At 40.1% G+C, this 23,451-nt stretch overlaps 1 protein-coding gene across 2 annotated transcripts in view; it reads right to left on the reverse strand.

Annotated features, from left to right (window-relative positions):
• The window catches only part of chst8 (carbohydrate (N-acetylgalactosamine 4-0) sulfotransferase 8), a 167,844-nt gene extending 156,746 nt beyond the window's left edge, over positions 1-11,098 (reverse strand). The window contains exon 1 of one of the 2 annotated variants that reach the window (XM_032517112.1): positions 10,379-11,098. The gene's annotated coding sequence lies outside the window, so the exon portion shown is untranslated. Of the gene's footprint in view, positions 1-7,948; positions 8,938-10,378 lie in introns of those variants that run through there. The other variant, XM_032517121.1, reaches the window with a different exon arrangement.
• Positions 11,099-23,451: the final 12,353 nt, after the last annotated feature.

Raw genomic sequence — 23,451 nt, forward strand, 5'->3', positions numbered from 1 at the left:
GGAATCTGAAATCAGATTAGATCACGAAATCCAATCCTAGTTTTAATCTGGATCAAACCTTCAGTTGTCAGTAGGATTTGGATAACTTTGATCCAAAAAAACAGGATTATTCTGACCCCAACAGGGGTAAGGATTTCAAGGTGGATTCCAGGAAGAAAATGTAGTAAAACTTTAAAATTGGTTAAATAATACAGTTGTATCATTTAGTGTATACATTTATTCATATTTTGCACTTGACTGGTGTAACCGTTGCAACAGTGATAAAGTAGATATAGTAGACATAGGTTACCAATTAAGCTATTCAGTAGAGTAAAGGACAAAAAAAAGATATTGTCACCATGAAACAATCCCCCAAACAGATTTCAATAACAAACGAAAATAATATATTCCATTTTTCTGTCATTCATCACTGTATATTAATGTCAAAGAAAATCATCAGAGATGAGACTGTCAAAAATAATTTCTTGTCTCTCCTCCTCAGATGAAGAAGAACCCTGAACATTCTTTACTTTGTTAACTATTAGACTTTTAACCTTTTTTTTAAGACACTGTAATGTACTGTTTTAATATTCACACTGTATTTGTTAATGCATATTTATTTTTTATTTGTTGTGGCTCAGATGAGGTGCCATAAAATAAATTATGAATGGAAGTGGATGTGTATGTTATTTTTTGTGTTTTGTCTCAAAATAAGAAACCCTTACAGTGACTCCATGTTGGCTCTTCTACCTGTTCTTTGCATAGCTGGTAGCCCAAATTGTGATATGTTGTCCTGTTTAGAGCACTGGTAATCTGGATTTGGTAATCTTGAAAACTGTGTATCTGGATCAGGATGATCCAGTCCAATCTTGCTTTGAAAAAAACGGCACAAAAGTAAGACAGAGAACCTGAATCCTGAATAGCTAAATATGGGATTTCTAAATCCGGATCATTTTGAACCATATTAAATGTTTTAAACAACTGGCCCTATTGTACACAGCCGCCTCATGGTCTGCATTCCTAATGCACCGTCATCATGTAAAGTGTACAAGATTGCATCCACATTATACAAGCCTTACGTGACCGTGCACGGCCCCCACGGCTCCTCCACACAGTTGCTTGTAACCAAGGAGGACAGGAAGGATTAAAAAAAAACATGATGGACCCTTCAGAAGAAGTAATTATCTTCACTCGAGTTTCTGCGCGGCAAACTCACCGGACCCCACAATCTTCTGGACATAGCCATACTGAGAAATACCGAGAAAGTTGTGTGGAGTCTTAAATACCTTTGTAGCAACTAATTTGGCAACGACTTGACATTCATTAAAATCAAAATGTTACGCACTAAAGCTTTAATTATTTTTTACTTATACAAAACAAGGAGTAGAACTTCATGGATCAGCACCTACTTCATTAATGAAATATTTTTATGCCATTTCAAAGTTCAAAAGGTGTTATTTTAATTGTACTGTAAACTGGCATTCATTCTCTAATTGGTGTTTTGACTGATTGCTCTGCGAGGGAACAATCGATCCATTTGGAACAGCCTACAGTACAAATAAAGACATGGCCGCTGCATCCAGAAAGACCACAATGTGTTGCCAAGTCTTACTGACTTTGGCCAAATAAATTAGTTTAATTAACTTAGGCAGCTAGACTCTGGCATAATTGATCAACACCCTAGGCAAGTTCAAGATGAACTGCGCCTCGCTTGTAAAGTAGACGAGAGCAGGCGGCAGCAACCGGGGGCGGAGACAAAAAGCCACGGTCCAGTCGAACAGCTTTTACAGCCGTTACCAGCAGCATTCAGCCTGAACAGGAAGTCAGAGAAACACTCACATACTGTTAGGTCCGATTCCGATTAATTAAAATGTTATCAGACTCATGTATTTTGATTCAAAACCGATTATCGATGCATCTCAATGCATTTTGATGGAACAATTGTTTTTTGTACATTTCCATGCGTGATTTAAAAAAATATACATATCAATCTGAGATTGTTAGATTTTCACATGTGCAGTATTTGTCAGGTACAAGTTTTAATAAAATGTTTTGTCTACTAATGTTTTTATTTTGAAGACATTTCATGCCAAAAGGTCCCATAACATGGTGCTCTTTGGATGCTTTTATAAAGACCTTAGTGGTCCCCTAATACTGTATCTGAAGTCTCTTTCCCAAAATTCAGCTTTGGTGCAGAATTACAGCCACTAGAACAGTCCCACAAAGAGCTTTCCTGGGATGTTCCATTTCGAGTCTGTAGCATTAAGGACAAGAGGGGGGGGGGGGGGGGGGGGGAAGCTGGAGTCTGGGGGTGTGGCCTTGACCAACTGCTACTTTGCTTGTTTGAAAGCCATGATGTCTGGTGATGTATATATGTATATGTGTGTGTGTCAGGCACACAGACAGACTGCTAGAATACACAATTAAACCAAACTCTGATTTATAGGTAGAGATTGCAATGCCTGCTTATATTACTAAGATAGACATGAGTCTCTATTGTCTCTGTTGTGGTTCGGTAACATTTTCCATGCAGTGCAGAAAACAGTGAGTAATTACTAAGGGAATAATTGAGGAACAAATCAGGATCAACATGATCATTAATGAGTCCTCATTAATAGTTCTTGAATAACTAAAATTGGGGATAAAGGTGGGTTGCCAGAGATATATTCATGATATTATTATTAATGTGTTCCTCATTCGTTCACTACTGATAATTGACGTACTCAACCAATTATAACTGTGTTGAAAAAGTGTGTTCACACTTGTATAAAACCAAATCAGTTTCAGCTGAAGTATCCATTAATACAGCAGTAGACCTAAATAGGTTTATCCATAACTACTGACTATAGATCACAGCCCAGTACAGTACAGACAGCATTAAGATAGTGGCCATATAAGATCAGGGTTGTTCTGTACAATGACAGACATGCTTCTCATTTGATTTCCTCTGGGCTGCATGCCATCTGTTGCTTGATATAAAGCATACTGTATCTGTGTATGCACCTCTGTTATTGTTCAGAGATGGTAGAGTTGGCATAAGGGTGGTCTCTTTCTCTTTCTCTCTCTCTCGCTCTCTCTCATACACACACACACACTTTTTCCCACTCTCTCTGCCTAATCTGTCCCTCTCTTTCCCTCCAGCCGCTCACATAACAAGATGAACATTTTCACTTTCTCTCCTTACTCAGAATACTCCCTCTAATCCTTCCATGGAAGTGACTCACATTACAGAATTCTTCAGTTTAAGGCACTATAATAGCATTAATATCTGCTTTTGACTCTTCAGCTGCAATAAACACCCCTTACATCTTAAGAAAGCCGCTTAAGAGCAAATGACATTGCGATTGTACCAAAACAGAAACATACCACGGGTGAAAAACCGAATAACTCATTGTAAAGAAGTAATCTACTTTTTTATTAAATACATTGGCACAAGCCCGGCGCAGCCTGGCACATGGTGTACTGTAAACAGACACTGGTGGAGAATTTAGACAAGAAGCAGCCAGCTCCCTGCAGTCCTTCCTACCTACCCTCTCTGTGTGGAGGATTCCTGCAGATACGAGAAGAACACAAGTCCCTGCCACCTTCTGTGCCACCCATGATGCCGCTGCAGTGACAACCAAGGTCAGCTCAAGAATGGCAGAGGGCTCCTGCATGGAGATAAGACTCTCACAAACATCTGAACCACTGCTCTTTTTCGAAGGAAAGAGAATCCTGTCCCTGAATTATTCAATAGGTCTCCCCCACCCTAAATAACAGCCAGTGAACATTGTTTGACATCCCAGATGAATAATTAAGGATTGACCTTTAGTTCCCATCAGAGGTGATGGTTAATAGCGCCACACTTTGTGGGTGAGGCTGGGAGACTATGGGAAGGTGCTGTGCAGAAGAATGAGACATTTTCTTTATTAAAATCCGCCAAAGTCTTAGGCACAAGCAGTGATGCTAAGAAAAGAAACACTCCACGTCCCAGTGGGATGCATTGATATACAAAAATGTAGATGTGGCCTCTGTTGACTGTTCCTAAAGCACAGCCTGGAGCCATTCTTTGTCACTACACCTGTGTTCTCTTAAGAATTGTACTGTAGTTTGTTTTGATTATGCCAGTTAAGAGCTTGTAGTCAGCTCTGTGAATCACAAATGATGTATTAAGTCAAAGCCAATCCCTCAGATGGCATCCAAATCTGGTCTATTTCCTGCTTTGTTTTTCAATAAGGTAACGAATCACAGCACCCTGAACAGCACAAAATCTACACAGCATGTACGAAATGTAAATATTATAACTATGATAATACATTTTTATTTTTATTGGCAGTATACTGTGTTGAGTCTTACCTTTAATAAAAGTAGTCTGTGTATTCAAAGCCTGTAATATCTTATTACATCCCGTGAAACAGAGCTCCATTGCTGTCCAAAAACTATTAAAAGCACATCAATTAGCTACAACATAGTTTCAGATAACATTTTCCTTCATTACAGTGAAATTGAAACTATAGTTTATTTTGGATCAATTACAAATACTGTACACTGTCTTGCTGCCCTAAATACTCACTAAAGTACAAAATGTGTAGTAATCCATAGCAAGGTTTGGTTTTAACATAAGAACATTTTTCGACCCATATGGTGTTTGATGTGAGAGAGAGAGCTTGATTCTGCAAAACGGTTTCTTTATGCAATATATGTTTTCGGATATGGATTTTTTTGTGGTATTTCTGTTCTGTTAATCTGTTACTAAATCAATATTTAAAAAAAAAACAGACATATAGAGTTTCCCTCTAATTGATGCTACTCAGTCTTTACCTGTACCTGCAGTTTTGGGTTCACCTGAGAGCCTGCAGCTCCATCTGCCTGTGTCTCTCTGTGCTGGTTAAGCTGCTGTTACCATTTGCTGATACACATAAATGATGCATGATATTTAAAAACAAACTGAATCAAGAGGACATGCTGTGGCTAATTTTGCATACAAAATGTCTTAATTACCCAAAATAACTATTCGCCCGATCAAGGCTACACATGTTACCAATATCAAGGATGATAATGTACCTCTGTGCTCTACTTCACACGCAAAGGATTATTGTTAGCAAAGCTGTTTCTTACACGCTTACACTTTAGGTTAGTCTCACTCTTTTATATTTCATTAAAATAACCCCTTTTTAACAGAAACACACAAACCTGAACAGCAACTAGCTGGTGGAGAATTTAGCAACTAGTTTTCTCAGGAGTTGGTGGAGACCAAAACAGAGCTAAAAGAGAGTGAATATTTACCAGGTAGCCAAATTAGGAATTTCAATGTTGCTTTGTAACAGATAGATGTGTAAAAGGCACTTGTTTGCCAAGAGGTTCACCATATTAACTTAAAATGGAACTATGTTATTATTGTGCTCACAACAGAGCTACAGTATACTTTAGACTTGTGAGTCCCCAACTTGTTTTTATTGTTCTCCTGTGAGACTGGGATGGAAAGACTACTAAAATATTTATACTCAATTATATGTACTGGTACCTTAAGGACATTTTAATTAACAAAAAGTGTAAAAACAAAAGGTATTTATATAAAAGTGGAAAGTAAACTCAGTTAAAACATACTCTGACCAAACATTACTGTGTTACACTTGCATGCAATGCATAAATTGCATTAAATGTTGATGTGTACACTAGTGGAACAACATCACGCCATGGAGCCCTAATGTCCAAACCAGCAATAAATTCAGATTCTAACAGCACATTGCAGCCTGTGCAAATAAATGCTGATCATTTATAGATATACAACCACCTTTCTCTATAGCCTAACCAGAATTAACCAGACAAAAGGACAAAACTCAGACAAATACAAAAATGTCCATGCAGCGAGCATTATTAATGTCACATAAGGTAAATAACCTGCAGAATAAAACCAACGTGAAAAAAGGCAACGTGAAGATCTATAAACAAAACTCCACAACAACTACAGCCATAGACTGTAAAATAATGAACGGGGCTTCCGAGTCAGAAAAGTACAGCCAGGGCGTAGGTGCCTTAAACCTGCATTCTATCTAATTTCCAGCAGGAGGCATATCCACTAATTGCACAAAGAAGCTGGCTTGCATAGAAGTCTATGAGACCCTCATTTGAGCCAGGGTCACTTGATTTCACTTGATTTATTACTTTAGTAAACATTTTTATGATTAGCGGTCACAATTTGGGCTGGACTGCAACAGTAACAAAATGGCATGGCAAAAAGACGTGAAGAAGTGTCAAAACAGACGCACTATGAACATGGCTGTCATGTTGTATAGTTAATATGTTTTATATTGATCAATAGATTTCCTATAAAGATGCCAGAAAGTAAACATTGTGGGAGGACATCTCATCAGGGAGGGGAAGTCAGAAAGTATTCAATAAGTATTGAGAGACGGACCAACATATTGTTGGTTTTGGTCTTTTCATGGGCTTTGTTGTAACTGAGAAAAATATAGAATAACACCAGCCTAGTCCTCACAAAGCTCTTTTGATGTTTCTTACATACAACGTTTTGCACAAAATAGTGCTATTACTGGGTTGAGTCTATAAATCACAATCTTCTTTAGAAAAGGTTATCACAGAGGAAGGGCTTCTGGTTCCTTCAATGTGTGAGGAAGAAAACCAGAGCTGCAGTACACCCGCCCTGCAGTGGCACTCTCAGGAGAGCGCTACTCTAAGGCGAGCACAGATTTCAGGTTTAAGTAAAGAGAGAGAGAAAGAGAGAGAGATCGGGTGCTGAAGACAGACCATATTTATAGCCAGGGATAGGAATAATTCATCGTGATCAAAGTGCAGATCATGCTCCATTCCATCAGAGAGCAGATGTGGCAGAATAAAAAGAGCACGCTTTCTCTCTGTCTGCTCTCTAGCGGCTTTCCAAATGGAAACACTGAGGCAAAGTTATCTCTCTGAAGCCGCTGTGTGTTTGTCGTCATATTGCTCTGCTCTCATATTCAGGTGGCTTCACTTAGAAGGAGAATGATGCCTCCGAGGTGTAACATACAAGGAGGAGTGGAAAAAAGGGGTCCCACATGCAACATGTCTTCTCAATCAAAGCGGGTTGTGAATATCACAATCTGAGCTCACAGCAGGAGGCCATGTACCTGCAGCCATGTGCCATAAAGAACATACACATCGACCCCTGCCTGACACACGGCTCCTGTACAAGCATGTGAATACATTAACTCACAGAGTCAGAGGTCAGAGCTGACTGGCTGAATAAAAAGCTTCAACATTAATTCAGTTTGAGGTAACACTCAATTTTACTTGTTTTCTTTGTGTAATATTCCATGCAGCTTGGATTTTCTGCTTAATATTATCAGTGAACACCATTGTCGGTATTATGACCACACACATGTGCACCCCGCTCTTCACTCACACACACACACAAACAAACACACAAACACACACACACACACACACACACACACACCCGCAGCTTCTTCTAGTTTCATTTTCTCTCCCACCCACACACAGACACACACACACATGCGCCTGTTTCCTTCTCTCTCTTTCATTTCTACATCTCCAAACCTTTCTGCTTCTCTGTCACTCCTTCAATGCACACACACACACACACACACACACACACACACACACACACACACACACAGAGGAATACACAATCCCATGTACACATGCAAGCACAAGTGCACAAATGTACAAGCTCCTTCATCTTCTCTTTTATTTAGTCTCCCTCCCACACTTTTCCTTTTACTACTTCCATGCATTAACACACAGAAACACACACACACACAAACACACAGAGTTGCCTGTTTTATTCACTCTCATTTTCTCTCTCTCTCTTTCTCTCGCTTTCATACCACCCTCTCCTTCACAATCACTGCTTTAACACTCATACACACATACCTACCTCTTTCTCTATGTCTTTTTGTTGTTTCTCTCATCCTGTCTCCTTCCTAAAATCATGTTCACACACACACACACACACTAGTCCAGCTTCCCTTACTCCCAGCTGGGCTTGGACAGCTCTCTTCCTCTGGCCTCTCTGGGCCATCTGGAGTGCAATGTCCCTGCTCCGTTGGTCCCCTGCCAGCCTCTGAGCCTCCCAGGATGAACACAGCATCTTCAAGCACAATTTGTACGCGTCAAAGCTCTGCTGTGTGTCCAGTGACCCAGCTGAGTGAAGTCATTGAGTCTTGCGTTTCCCACCTCAAAGGAGCCTCATTCTGCTTTGAGGACACCTGCGCTCGTCATTTCTCATGGAGGATGGAACTATAATTGATTAAAGCCACTGAGCAACCTTACTCGCAATTACAGCTCTGTTCATGATCTACTGGTGGGTTTGTCTTTGCGTAAGGAGTGAGTAGCAAAATCTGGCACAAAGGTTAAGTACCTCTTTCAGGTAAAAAACACACCTGCATTTTGCAGAAATTACAAATTTTAGCTGGGTTAATAAAGAAAATCACATTTCCTCTAGTACAGGTGTGTAAGACTGATTGTAAATAGACACTGGCAGGAATTCTTGTATGAACAACATTCAATCTTCAAAATAGCAGTGGAATCTAAGAAAGTTGCATTCAATAATGTTAGATCCTCTGATTCTATAGTAATATATAGTTATGTAATTCTTTAACATAAGGTGTCAAAGACAGGATGGATTTAAACCACCAACGTGCAAACTGGTCTATTGCAGCTCTAGGTTCTGCAGTCTCCCACATGCACACAAAGTTTGGAGCTAAAGGACTTTACTGACTGACACACATGATACCAAATGTATTTCAATACAGAGGACGAGAAAAACATACCTTTTAAATTAAGTCGTGCCCTTTTGAAATTAATCGTAACTTGATTAAAGTCATTCAGCCACAAGTTTCCCACCTCAAAGGGGCCTTGTTCGGCTTTGATGACACCCACGCTCCCTCTCAGCTCGACAGGGTAATTAATTAGAGCAAGTAAGTCACAGTACTAGCAATTACAACACTGTTTAAGATCTTCTAGATCTTAAACAATCAATTTTTCTAACTGGCCACCAACATACATAGGCCTAGCTTAAAGAAAAACAAAGAAGAAATGTTGTGTTTGTGGCAATAGTAGCATAGTAATGCTTCCAAATGTTTTGTATTGCATAATCAGTTAACTACATTTCCTTGGTTTGTCTTTACTCTGATTTTTTCAGACAGCACTCTGGAAGCACGTAGAGTTTTTTAAGTCACTACAAAGCTTTGGATTGTGTTCAGAAAGCTGGAGCAAAATCCTTTGCGCTTTAAAAGTGGCATAACCTAAAATATATGCCTGAGGCCAGTTAGCGTGCAGTGGCTGTTTTTATAGTCGAGTGAACCCACCAATCCTATGTGACACCAGACAACAGCACACACAATCTGTGTCCTGATCTTTTCTGTTTTCTGACTGCACTCCAGCCACAGGTTTGTCACTCTAGAAAAATAAATAATAATAATAAGCCATTAAAACTGCAGAATGGATCACTGACCCTCATCATCAATTAAAAAAAAGTGTTTTTTGTTAAATACTATAAACATGAATTGATTTTGTAAGCATGGGAACCACTAGCGGAGCTTTACTAGACGGATGTGTGCTGCATGAAGTTATCAGGTACCTGCAGGCAGAACATTTAGAGACCAACCCAAAGCGCTGGCTCCCTCAATCCCAGCTCCAATACACTGAGTCTCTACTGCTAAAAACAACGCCCAGATAAAGCATGGAATGTATTATAAAAACAAGTAAAGCTGCATATTTAAAAGTCACTCCAACAATGAATCTCATCTTCTTTGTGATATGATACGAAGCAATGCAACACCACAGAAGAGAAAACGCTGTTCACAGTCAACAGTCACACAACAGGTAAGTAATGTGTGTATCTTTGCAATGACTCCACGGTCATTTCACAATGAATTATATTTGAATTCAAAGTAACTAAACACTACATAGCCATGTGCACTGTAACCTAGAAGCATAATTACAGAGAACAGAGAAAAGACAAGCACTGTCTTCACACTTAAACTTTGGTGACAAAAGGTTTAGAGCCACAGCAGGAAGGAAAAATAACTTGGGTGGGGGAACAGCTAAATGAACACCAAAGGAGAATTTTGTAAAGTAAAATACTTATTAATGGCAAGCATAGTGAAATCAACAGGCAATATCTGTGACATCTATGGGTCCATACTTTGTCAATACTTCTAGCACGCGAAGCTAAACCAACTCAAGAGTGATTGATACTGTAACTTTGTAGGGACAAATCGACATCAAACTTCAAAATAAAACACATGCAGATACGTAGGACAACCCACAAAGACGCTGAACTGGATGAGTGGACGCTGGTGTCTTAGTTTAGAGGCTGTAATACAATATCTCAGAGTCATGAATTTCAAAAAAATAACAGATCTGCGTTTTACCGTACGACACATCGGATTGGACTTACCTTACTGAAGCTGCCAAATAACACTGATACTCAGAAGCAGGTGAGCGAAGTGAGAGCGTCTCCCTCTTCTTCACTAGTTGATCCGCCAAGTCTTTCCGTTTCAGCACTACAAACAGCGCGTCCTCCTCTTTTGGGTGCGATGATGCAAGTTAAAGGTTGACGCTGTGAACGCATCAACTGCGCAGACCGAGAACACGTCTCCTTCAAGTTTGATGGCACCTCGCTGATGCTTTGGCTGTAGAAAACATGATGCTGATGCTTTTAGAACGAGTATGGCCAATCACAAAGCCTCTCACTCTTTTCTCGCATCTTTGCGCATCCCCAAAGAGTCTCCTAGGACCGCGGTTCCTGTCTGCCTCGGGGCGGGCACGGCTGCAGAAATAGTGACTTTAAGACTGGCTTCTCCTGCTATCGGAGCGCATCTTCATTTGCAGGGCTCTCTTTGTCTTGTCAAGGCGATGCTGATCCTGATAAAGATGGGGCTATGTATTTCCTCCCGCGCATCGACTCAGTGCGGAAGCGGCGGAGCAGTGGGAGCCGGGAGCAGGAGGAGTGTCTTTTACGGTCTGAGTTTATTAAAGACTCTTCTAATATGGATGAGCTCCGTGTCTCATCCTTATTATACTGAACCGTGTTTTCTTGCCAAATGGCGGGGCGCGCTGCAAGTGCACACTAACTCATGCACTGCTATAATGAATACAACTGAGATACAATAGAGATGCTTATCTGCTTTTATCAGAGATGTGAGGCAGAGATATAGCCAGTCCAACGTCATTAATTCATTAATTATGAATTAGTTATTCATTATGATTTTGAAAACACTGTCACTGTGTGTGTGTGTGTGTGTGTGTGTGTGTGTGTGTGTGTGTGTGTGTGTGTGTGTGGGGGGGGGGGGGGGGGGGGGGGGGGTTATGAATGTCTGTGTTTGTGTCTAAGAATGACTTTCAGACTTTGAACTAATTGATTGGGCACAACATCTCCAATGATCACAACATGGGTGTCTCCAATTTGTTTCCACTAGAGCTGCATTTAGCATTTTTAAGTAAAAGGATTTCTGCTTACATACAGGTCAGGAAGTTAGTAACAGAACTAGAGTCCACTCCGACCATGCATATGTGGGGACATGTTTACAGTATCTTTTTCAAGCACAACTATATTTAGCCTCAGAGTCAGATTGCATTTGCCAAACTATTCTAGTTCAGCTGTTGTAGTGGAGACAGAGACACAAAAATAAACATGTACAGGTGTTTGCGTCCACCTGCTACAAGTGTTATGCCTCAGACAACTGTCTCAGGCAGTCCAAAACTGCTGGCATGTGCAATACTGAGCCAAATGTGATAGGGATTTTGAGGTCCCGACAGTCTGTGTCAATGTGTTAATATCAAAGTGCCAGTGCCACTTCAACACATTGGTCTTATTCTAGTGTAGAATATATTAGCTCCCAGCAAATGAACAGCAGCCTCAGAAAGAAAGCATACACAACACAGTTAACTCTTGTGCTGATTTGAACTAAAAGAGTCATTTTCTCTTAGAAACAAATGCATAAAAAAAAATAGAGCTTAATGAAAATTGAAAAGGCCTTGTGGGAAGGTAATCAACAGCCAGTGGATGTGCATAATTCATCTCAGACTATTTCGTAAAAGCCCTGCAGAAGGGCTTTCTTTAACCTGTTTTTTTCATTTGAAAATCTCTAAATATTGGCAATCTGCACTGCGCAGGAGGCAGGCAGTTCACTTGGATCAGCTGTAGCAGTATTCTTTTCAGTTAGGTTTCCTAAGTGACAGCTGGAACAAGTAAAAACTTCAATCTAGAACCCTTGGGAAAGTCTATCGTAGAAATTGGCGAGGACTTATTTAAATTTCAGACTGCCAGGCATGCTCGTGTCTATTATCTGGCATGAGCAATTAGAGTTGGTCAGAGTTGATGTAGTATTTAATTATCGTTATTCTAAACTGCTATGTTTACATGTTGTTATTTTTTTTCATTTTGAAAAAGATACAGATCACAGATATTGGTGTTCGTGTTCAGCTGTAAATGTGTATAAAAATAAGAGATATGCTGCAAATGCACAAGAATGCACACAATGTTTATGTTGAAATTAATAGTCTTTGCATGTATTTGGATTTTTGTCAGTAGCTGGTCTTATTTCAGGGTGTGGCTGCTGAGAAACATCCAGGGCTTCGGCACAGTTGACACACACACACACATGCTCCTCCTGACTTGAGCACACCCCCCTCTGCTGGTGTTGGGCAGCAAAGAAAAAAAAAGCTTTGTTTGGCTGCAGGGACTCTGGGTACAAGTCCAAGAACACTAATTCAGACCCACAGGAAGGCTTTGCTATCCACTGCAGCACAAACAGGGTTTATTGTGGATCCTTTTTAATTCACAAAGCTGCTGCATGTAAGTGGGACAAAACATCGCCCAAGTCCTGAAGATCTAAGAGGCACCAGCACAGCAGCTGCAGCACGTCTCTACTGGGACTTTGGGCCATTCACTGCTTGTGGTATCAGCAGACCTGACAAGAAAATATGCTGAAAATCATCAATTTTGCCTGTTTTGCTTCAGAAATGATTAGAAATCTGTGTATGTGCTTTCGAATGTGCATCATTTATAATACTGAGTGTATTCCTCACAAAATAAGAGACACTTTGGGATTGATTACCTCCGATTGCTTTACTGTACTCTCAAATAGGATGATTCGTCTGAGTGATATATATTAAATGAAATCTTGCCCTGTTGTCAACATCCGAGCTATTCAAAGGTGATGAATAATGATATCATTTTGTGTGCAAGATCAGTGAGATGTCTATTTTTGTGTTTCGATGACTTTGTTCAAGAAACAAAGTCTGAAAGTCGACGGCATCATTTAGCAGTGTTCACGTCCAAAGTACTTTAATGAACATGTAGTCTGTTGGACAGCTAGCTACTGATGGATTTTGGAGGTTGTGAGTCTTGACACAATTCCATCGCCAAAAGACAAACAACCCCCTCATGGCACACTCATCAGTTCCATCCTCTCACTGCTCATCGCTCATCCAACTCTGGCATCTGGTGTTACTCATAATCAATAGTGTAGGGATCCAAAGTCTGCCCAGAGAAAACAGGTACCAATTACTTTATATAGCAGCACCCACAGAATATAGTTTATGTCATGGGAATGTGTTTTTTTCTCAGCTGAACTGAAGGTTTCATGTTTTTAACCATACAGTACATGGGGATATTATGCAAAAAAAAAAAAAACCTACAAGATAGTGCAAGTGAAATGTTCACTGGTTTGAAAAACAGCATTTGTGTTTTCCTTGCTTAAAAATCAGCCAAAAACCTCCATATGTTCTCAACATCTGGCCAACTTCATCGCTGTTACTTTAAATTTATTCGTATGTTCACGCTAAATTCATTTTTATCTCTATCTGTCTACTCTCTGCATTAACCTGTGGACGAATTTGTAAGTTATGGATCTCAAGTAATGAATGATTCATTATATTTTGACACAAACTGTACCCCGAGGTCCAATGTTTCCTCATATAATCTTCCTCAAACTTATTGCAATCTCAGCAATGGCATAACTCTGCCATGCTCTAAATTGCTCTTACAGCCCAGCTGCCCTTTGATTGATAATGATAAATGGGCAACTGTTTAATATATTACACTGACCAGAATAAAACCTGAATTATCCATCTGCAGGCTGTTTCATTCTTTGGTATTGACTGGTACACAGCATACAAATGTCTCTAATTTCAACACAAGTCAACGCCTCAAAGGTTCATTGTGTTTTCACCATGGTCGGTAAGAGTTCTGGTACAGAGGTGATTTATGAAAGAGATGCAGCAGAAAAAGAAAGATTTGACTTGTTAAGAAATTGAGGGCATCAGGCTTTCATAACTGCAATGTGTTCAACATGAAACATAAGTAAAGTAAGGGCAAAATATAGCACTGCAGAAGTCTACACGGTTGGCACATCGCACTACAAAAAAAGCCAACAACAAACACTGCACAGAAGCACCATGTCATTAGATTTGGGTGAGAAGGCCTGCAATATAGTTTCCTCATAGACACAGCACAAACATTGTGTGATAGTGATCAAACTTGAAGTACTACAAATAGAGGCAAACAAGCATCTGGTTTCAGTGATTTCCTTGTACCCATCTCTGCTGCACAAAAACTCAATGATACTTTTTCCGGTGCTGTTCTGATGAAGATGAATGCATTTGCGCTGTGCCTCATTTGAGGTTTCCAGTGATGGTGCACTAAGTTGGAGTCAGGCCTTGATCAATTGATAAGCTAGGCACCACGTGGGCAGCCAATCCCCTGTCTGAGTACTCCAGTATCAGGGTGTGGACAAAAAGCATTAGGCCAAGCATGAAGATGTGTAGGATGGGATGAACCATAGGCAGTACATTTCACTCTCTATGTGCCAATTATCTGTAAATACTCAGACAGACAGCTCAGGGTAATGTTTAAAAATGCATGCAAAGTCAACCGACTGTGCTGTGGGTAACTGTGGAGTTGCCTGTGAAGTGTTTTTATGCCGTTTTATCTTTTCTTTTTTTGTTGTTGCACAGCCTCGTTTCCTCTTAACTTCAGATATTTTTGTCTGGCCTCTTTTGTCAGGAAAGAAAATAAACAGCCTCTGTGGCTCTAAGCATTGGTATCTGTTTCAGAGCACCTGTCTGCAGACTAGGGGATGCGCTTTGGAATGGCTTTATTTGGGTTCGGAGGATTCATGTTTGTGTCAGGTCCACAGGATGACCTGTCTCTTCCAGAGAAGTGTAAAGTGATGAGTTGTGACTTTACTTGTCCGGCAGTCATATATTTGACTTCAGTATCTGCCAGGTACTGCTGCCTCCTGGCTACCAATTTGCTATAGTTTAGGAGAAGAATGAACATTGAAAATGAACATTAAATATTGATTTCAGCCATCGGCGCCTGGGCCCTAATTTTTATTGGTTGTGACATGTGGCATGTTTTTGTACTAAACCCTAATCCTAGCTAAATAGAAACCAATGTGTTTTAAATGGGATGGTCAAAGCATAGTGCTGACGGTGCAAACAACAGTTGCTTAGTTCCAGACAGATTTCACGCCCTGAGTCAGGCCACCAAAATTAAGATACTACGGTGAAAACATTGCGGGACAGCTAACCTTACTTAGAATTAAGGGTTGGGTTGGGAACCAGAGGGTCGTTGGTTCAAGCCCCCCTACGGACAAAAGTATGGAGTGTGGATTGGTTACTGGAGAGATGAAACTTCACCTCCTGGGCACTACCAGGTGCTGTTGAGCAAGGCACGATACCCCCCTCATCACAGTACTGGCAGCCCACTCATTCTGACATCTCTCCATTAGTGCATGAAAAGGTCCTGAGCATGTTTGTGAGAGCCAGAGAACTTTTCTTATGCTGAAGACCAATATTAAACGCTCTATGGGTGCAGGTTCACATATACTTACAGATCCTTTATAGTCTTTGTCTTTTTATAACTTCAAGAACAGATTTAGAGAACCTCACCACATTTCAGCCGGATATTGAACAGAGCATTAATATCTAACACGGCAGGGTTCTGGCATGAGTGCCAGCGGACTTAGTGCATCTCTGGTGAATTCTATGTTGGAAGCAGCTGTGGAGCAACACGTGCTCACTGCCAAAGGGAGCACTTTCATACCGCACTGCAGCACCCGTCTGCCAGGCCTCTGCATAGCATCACCTTAAATCACATTCTGTCTGATCAGCGGAACACACGTGCTGTAAGATGCAACAGCCTGGGATTGTTATTCCAAAAGTAGATTATGAGATGTCAAAAAGCAGAAAAATAATAGGTAATGTAAGACAGCAGTTTTTTTTGTTTTGTTAACAAAAAATTCAACTTTTTGCTTCACATTTAAAATACCATATGTATGTAGCCTATATTTTTAGGGTATCGTTGCATGGAAAGTATATTCCATGTGAGCTCTGATTTACCTGTTCACCCTTTACACCCACGCTTTCATTTTAACTGCCACTCTATAAATGGCTTTTAGATCAAGTGCACCTCAGGGTTTCCTGCTGGCATTACCTGTAGCTCTTTCTTTTTTTTCTTGTCAAGGGCATTTTCCCCATGTCACAGTAGGTTGTGGAGAAGCTTCTAGCACAACCCCCAAACTGCCTAATGAGCCCAAAGGATCCACAGGGCATGTTAAAAGCACTACAGGGCAGACGTGGTACTCAAGTCAGCTTCTTGCCCTGTCTAAGAGCATTATTTTAGCTCTTTCTAATGTACTCTGGGGCTCAAACTGCACGACTGACCTGACCCAAATGAAACCATTCGATCCTTTCAACTCTCCCCATGGAACACAACAACAAGTCTTGTCTGGAAAGACATGGTTGTGCTTCTTCCAAACTCACTGAAGTATTTATGCTCTCTACTGCAATATCAGTTCTGTGTCTTTGTCATTGGTGTATGGTCAATTGCGTTGATTCCATGTTAAGCAACTGAAAATGCAGTTTCAACAAAAACACAGCCAACTGCTCCCCTTTGGTGAGGCGATTGCTGCAGTAAGTGGAAATGAGCAGTGTTGTTCCCATTGCGTGCATGATGCAGCCAGCCACACCCACTGAAGTGCCTGCTGTTATAATCTCGACTGTGAAACCTCAAGGGAGTGTGAATACATGGTAGATTAAACAAAGTGCTTACTGCAGAATGCATGAGATTTACAAAGTGATTGTCACCTGTGCAGTAAATGGATTCAGTGTTAATTAGAGCTAAGTTTATGGAATCAGCTGTGGGGGGTTCCTTTAGCATATTTTCATTCTTGCTTTGGAAAAAAACTTATTTAAACTTGTCTGTGAAGGTTTTGGTCATCCACATCATAGTATCCAGGGAGGGTAAATTCAAGGGAAACTGGACTTGGTTTAGGTTCTTGAAGACGTTTTGTCTTCAGACTGGTGGAGATGGTAGAGAAACCCTGCTATTTAACCTCTGTGGGGTCATTGTTAAGATCGATGCCGCTTTGTTCGAGTCATTATGGTATGGGACTAAATGACTTGTCATTGAAGACATCCGAGGCCAAGTCAAAAAGACCAACCTTGGCATTCTCAAGCATTTGCTTGGTTTCCTGGAATTAGATCAAGGACATAAATGTAAGTGGGGATAAATCTCCTCCCCTGTTAACAGACAGTTTCTCTATTCGGGTGGAAATGGCTTCCTTGACTAACCTTGCTTTGCCCTCCAACGCACTTCTGCTCAATTTTAATTTTTCTGCAGTACTACGTCTGGGTTTGCGGTATATTTGCCAGTTTTCTCCAGCCAATCTTTAGCCGTCCGATCAGTGAACAGAGGGAGTGGCTGAGAATGATGCTGTTAATCTACGTGCTAGTTTGAGTTGTGGTTCAGAGAAAGATGCAAGCAAGTTTTGTTGGTGGCCATGATGTTGTGGCCCTCCTCCCCACGGGGTTTGGGAAAAGTTTGATTTTCCAGCTCACTCTGTTAGTGGTGAAGGAGTTGGCTAAGGCGAATGCTAGCAATACCAAGCTGACATAAACGTCCAAACATTAGCAATTGGTTATGGCAGATCCAGAGTGACTCTGGGTAGATCCAATAACACTTGTCAATGGAGAGTGGCCAGACTCTCTGTACAAATGAACTCAATGAGAGTCTGGTTGGACCAGGCTATTCCCTTACACCCCTCTCAAACCATCTGTCCTCACTGTCTCAAATGTAAACCTTGTGGTCCTCGAACAAGTGAGATTTATCCTTCAGATGCTGTATATACTTGGCACTGTATGGTGCATCAGATCTGACCCACACAATACTGTAATACTGTTGTCTGAGTTCAGCGAGTAGTCCTATCAGGGCTAAAATTTGACATCGGATGGGATGGGTCATAAAGTACAGCTCTTTCAAGCTGCAGAGTAGAGTTTGCTTCCTGGTGAAAAAAAAAGACCCAGGTGTTCCCTGGAAGTGTTCTAATAATCAAATCCACGATATTTTTCCTAAAGTTAACTAGTTATTATGGTGCCTAAACTTTTGTTTGAACTGAATTGAATTTAAACTGTTGTTGTAACATTTTGCCACCTAAATCTGTAAATCTGAGCTCCGTAGCCGGCGTCATGCAACCAGCCGGCAGTCGCTTGAGGTATGTGAAGTATTGGAGTGTATTGCTCTAGAACATCCTATTATCGTGGTCACAGGTTGTCATTTGTTCTTTTGAGTGGTTGCCAAATGTCAAGAAGGCAAGTCTTACCCTATATAAACCTGTCAGAGGGCAGGCAACGAAGAGAGGAAAGGAAAAAGAGGAGAATGGCGTGCTGTTGAGATTGTGATGGACAATGAATGACAGCCCTCATCCCTGAAGTATTTTTTTTTTCTATGGGCGTCTACTTGTCACCCTAAATGAACTGAAGCCAACGATGAATTGTGCATGGTTGGTGACAAAAGAACAGGGCTGCCGCCATGGGAACAGAAGTGGAGTGACTGCGGAAAAAGGAGTCAAGCTCATCAGGGTTCGGCTAAGGCCTGCATTTTGTTGTTTTTGTTGTTTGAATTAATAACAATAATACTAATATTTATAATAATACTACTAATAATAATAATAATAAATTTTTATTTTTGGGCGCCTTTCATGGCACTTAAGGTCACCTTACAGTTAAAACAAGCAAAATACTGAAATTGATGGCCTGTTAGTAGATGGCACAACCATACGGCTTGTGATAATTACATCCTATAGACCTAACAACAAATTATTTTACCAGTACAACCTGTTTTGTGACACTATTCTGTGCCGGATATGTCTCCATTAAAAGTGGATGCTACCCCTCCCTCCCCAGGTGATGTTTTATTATTAATGAAACAGGCTACTGAATGAGTTTCTCAATACCTTCAGTGCTCACTTTGGACTATGAACACATCACAGCATTAACATAAGTAGTGCATTAAAACATTACAAAACATCAAAAGAATACTTTACCAATTTGTCATTGTATCATATTGTTGAATTCACTGTGGACAGCTTTTTTTTTAAAGTATCAACATTTGTTAATTTATGAATTTACTCACTAGTTTTTAGTTTTGTTTTAAGTATGCATATATATATATATATATATATATATATATATATATATATATATATATATATATATATATATATATATATATATATAAAACAAATCTATTACAGTATACATTGATTACCTCCCACTTTGCAACACAACAGATACCTCATGTAATGATATTGATTTATTTCAATATCCATCAATCCAACACCAGATTCTTTTGTACCTTAAAATAATGTCTCCAAAATCGTTTCAGTGGTTCATTAACTCGTTGGAATGACACATAAGAATAATGGTCCTATTATATTGTCAAACCCACTATGGACAGCTTGTTTTCTACTATCTATCTATGTAGTATCTACCTCTAGAGTCACAAAAAGCCTTGCTTAATACAACATCTTTTCACATATCCAATAGGGGAAAAAAATCAATGGCTCTCTGTTTGGAAGTAACATTCATTCATTTATTTACTTATTTATTTATTTTACTGTGGCTGTAGTTTTGTTCTAAGTATATATACGTATGTTTTCTTCATTTATTTTAAGTAGAGTATGTTGTGTGTGGATATTGAACCAGAACCTGTGAGGAAATGTCTTTTGTGTTGCTGTCATGTAATTCTGTGAGGGATGGGCCACTTAGCGGAATTACACATGAATAAAATATCATATCAAATCTAGGATATATACAAATATATTTATATATATATATATATACTGTGTACTGTGTATCTTACATCATTCTTCCTTCTGGCCCCCTAAATTATAGAATATGCGTTAGTTTAATATTGACCTTAGTTGCTTTGTATCATTGTAAAAGTGGGAAACAAAGAAAAAGAGTAGAAGAGGATCAGGCAGAGCTTTCTGTTGTGTGTACGTTGAAAATGACTTTACATCAAGTTGCATAAAAGCGTATCCTCGACTCTTGCAGTCTTAATTTTGTACAGCTGCCAAACGGAAAAGGAGACAATTCATTCATGCCACTTACTGTAGTACGTGACACATTCCAACCCTGTGATGTGGCTTTAGAAAACTCAAATCATTCATTTGACTTCATCATGAAATCAAGCATCAGGCACAGTGGCTGAAGCAAAAAAATTCACAAGAGGACGTTTCCCGTTGAAGCAGAGAACGTTTCACAGCATATTTAATTCAGAGCAGGTGAGGCTCATTAAATATGCATGCTTTGGTTATTATCTTGGAAATCACAAGCCTACTGAGGAGAAGTAGCTGTAACAAGTGTGCACTCAGATTTTCCCTCATTATACTAGAATGTAAAAGAGCTGTACATTTTTATGTGTGACCATAGGAGAGTAAATACACTGTATGTCCTCTAAAATATTATCAGCATCTCCCTCATCGCCTAATCTGAAATATTGACAGATTAAGAAGAAGCTAAACAAAACTCTCAGGTCGGAGAGATTCTTTTGCCCATTGATAAGAGATCAAGTGTTTTTAGTACTGCCCCCGTTGTATTTGTCACGCTTCTGAGAGGCATGGCAGCAGCTTTCCTCAGCCAATCATCCATCACTGTGTCCTCTAGGTGTGGGCACAGGAAATGAGGAATGAGCAGCAATCCTATCTATCAGCCTCCAGAGGCAGTAGTTACAGTTCAAGTTGATAATGAATTAATTCTATGAACAACAGGTTTCACTAAAATGATCTTACAATGGCCTCGCTTTGAAATGTACCTTAAAAATGACCTTTTCTACTCTCTCTTCCTTCAGTTATTCTTAAAATGATCTGCACAGTTTGGGATGTTTTTATCTATGTGGACTAATTTGCAACCCCAGGGTTGTGAGAGACCTGAGCAGGTACGGAAAACATGAACGTGCGCAAATTTACCGGTGTGGGGTAAAAAAGCTGAGAAAAAGACTCTTGTCACTTGTGTGGTGGACATAGACGGGTCAGAATGGCAGCGGATGGTCTCTGTAGCTGCAACAAAGTCAGAACTCTCCACCACCAAGACTAGTAGTTCTTCCTCATATCATTTATGAAGTTTTACAAATTTGGGTTTGAATCAAACTTCTTTATATTCACAGAAGAATGTGTTTTCTGCATCTTTTAAAGTACATTCTGCATCTTTTAAAGCACATCTTAACTAAACTGAAGACTGCAGCTCTGTGAAACATGAAAGCTTTGATTTTCTAAAGAATGAAATCTGTATTATTTTGAAAAAATGCGGATTTTAACTGGGATGACTTTTTGCATTTGTTTACTTGGGTACTGCTGCTGCTTCATTATTAAACGGTGAATATACAGTAGAAAGAAATATTGTACAGTTTGTTAATTCAGCCTTTTCTGAGTATATACACAAGGATCCTGACATTGGGAGATGACTTTTGGTGTTCAGTAGGGGTTGAACATGAAAAGACATCTGCATACTCTGTGAGCTGAGAAACAAGTACATGGGTGACGACTCCTGGGCTTTTATGATGCTCTTCCGCTGGGCTTTTAGAGTGATGGAGGCAGTGATGGAGCAGCTTCTTCTTCCCCAGGCAGCCTAACAGCATCCAGCAACAGAGAGTAAATCATTCAAGGTGCCTCTGCTTCAGCACGCCAGAAAGGAGCGGCCCCATTTTTAAATGTATTCATTTTCAGTTTGTACTGCATATGGAATCTTTTTTTATGCATATGTGTGGCATTCATCCCTTTTCGGTGTGTGGCATAAATCACAGTTTTGAAACCTGACGCCACAGAGTTTTATCTTTTCACACAAGCTCAGCTGTCAGGAGCGCAACCTGATATGACTTTAATCAGCAAATTGAATAGGTGTATCAAGCTTATCAGAAGACGGCTCTCACGCACAGTAGAATTCCCATGGAGGAGTGCTTCAGCTTATGGCAGATCACAGTGAAAGGAATTTACTTTTCTCCATTGTTAATTTTAAGTATTTATTCAGCGCCTGGCTCTGATGCAAGCCTTAAAGGTTCCTCTGTTGAACTAATTAGAGCTGTGCTGGCTTATATTTCTGACTATTGTGGTGGATATGGAAGCTTGCCTACTGGGACACACTATTTCTCACACAGTAAGCATCTTATTTTCCCTGGATATCGCTGTTGATATAGCTGTAATGGGAGCAACAGTAAAGTATTAGCTGTTATATTCTTAATTGCCTGCAAACAGCTGGTGAGGCATCTCCCCCATTGACATGCTGTGAGAGAAGCTCGGAAAATAAAAGAGTAGGCCACGGCCACAGCCTTTTCCATACATGACATCACAATTTTAATCCCCATTTTTTGCTGTATAAATTTGGGTGACAAAGGAAGTCATTCTACTAGCATTAGCATAGCTAGAAGAACATTCTCCATGCTTCAAACCTGAACAAATAGTGCTTTATTGTTTTTCCCTTTTGACACTCTGCATTGAATATATTCAGAATGCTGTCACTAGTTATTTAGTTTCTTTTTTTGAGCATCCCAGTCCATTTGACTTGCATGCCTTTGGAGGGTGGCACTAAACTAGGGCACATGGATAAAGCTTGTGCCAACAATGTGAGATCATACAGAATCCACAAAGAAGCTAAATGAAACCTGTGTCCTTCTTGCTGTCACACAGCAGCGCAATCCACAGTGGCTCAGTGGCCTGATGTCGCCACAGTCAAGCTGTATCATGCCGTGACGGATGGAGGACAGTTGCACTCCCTCTCCCTGCAGTGAGCCACCCCACCTGACTCATTTGCTTGACCTTGGCAATAAAGTCACTGTGACTCTGACAGTGTGAATGTAAGCACCCTCGGGAGACAGCCTAACCATCGCATTCACCAATTCACTCTACTGCTGCATCCCTACGGCCCGCTCATTAGAGGAGGTTGTGTTGGCCCGGTGTGTTGACAGGTTCTGCAGCATGTGAGCTAGGGCATAACTTAACAAAGAAAAAAAACGCTGTCAGGTGTTGTACAAATGAGTGGAGTGTTCTTTTTCTTCTTTTTGTCTGCTTTCTGTGCTGCCACTGATCAAAAAAGACCCTGACCTAATTATCAGAAAACAAACAGCATTGTCCTTAATTAGAAATTGTGAGTTCATTTTTTTTCAAGAAAGAAAGATGCATTTATTTA

The sequence above is a fragment of the Etheostoma spectabile genome, chromosome 1 (assembly GCF_008692095.1).
Source record: "Etheostoma spectabile isolate EspeVRDwgs_2016 chromosome 1, UIUC_Espe_1.0, whole genome shotgun sequence".
NCBI classification, from domain to species: Eukaryota; Metazoa; Chordata; class Actinopteri; order Perciformes; family Percidae; genus Etheostoma; species Etheostoma spectabile.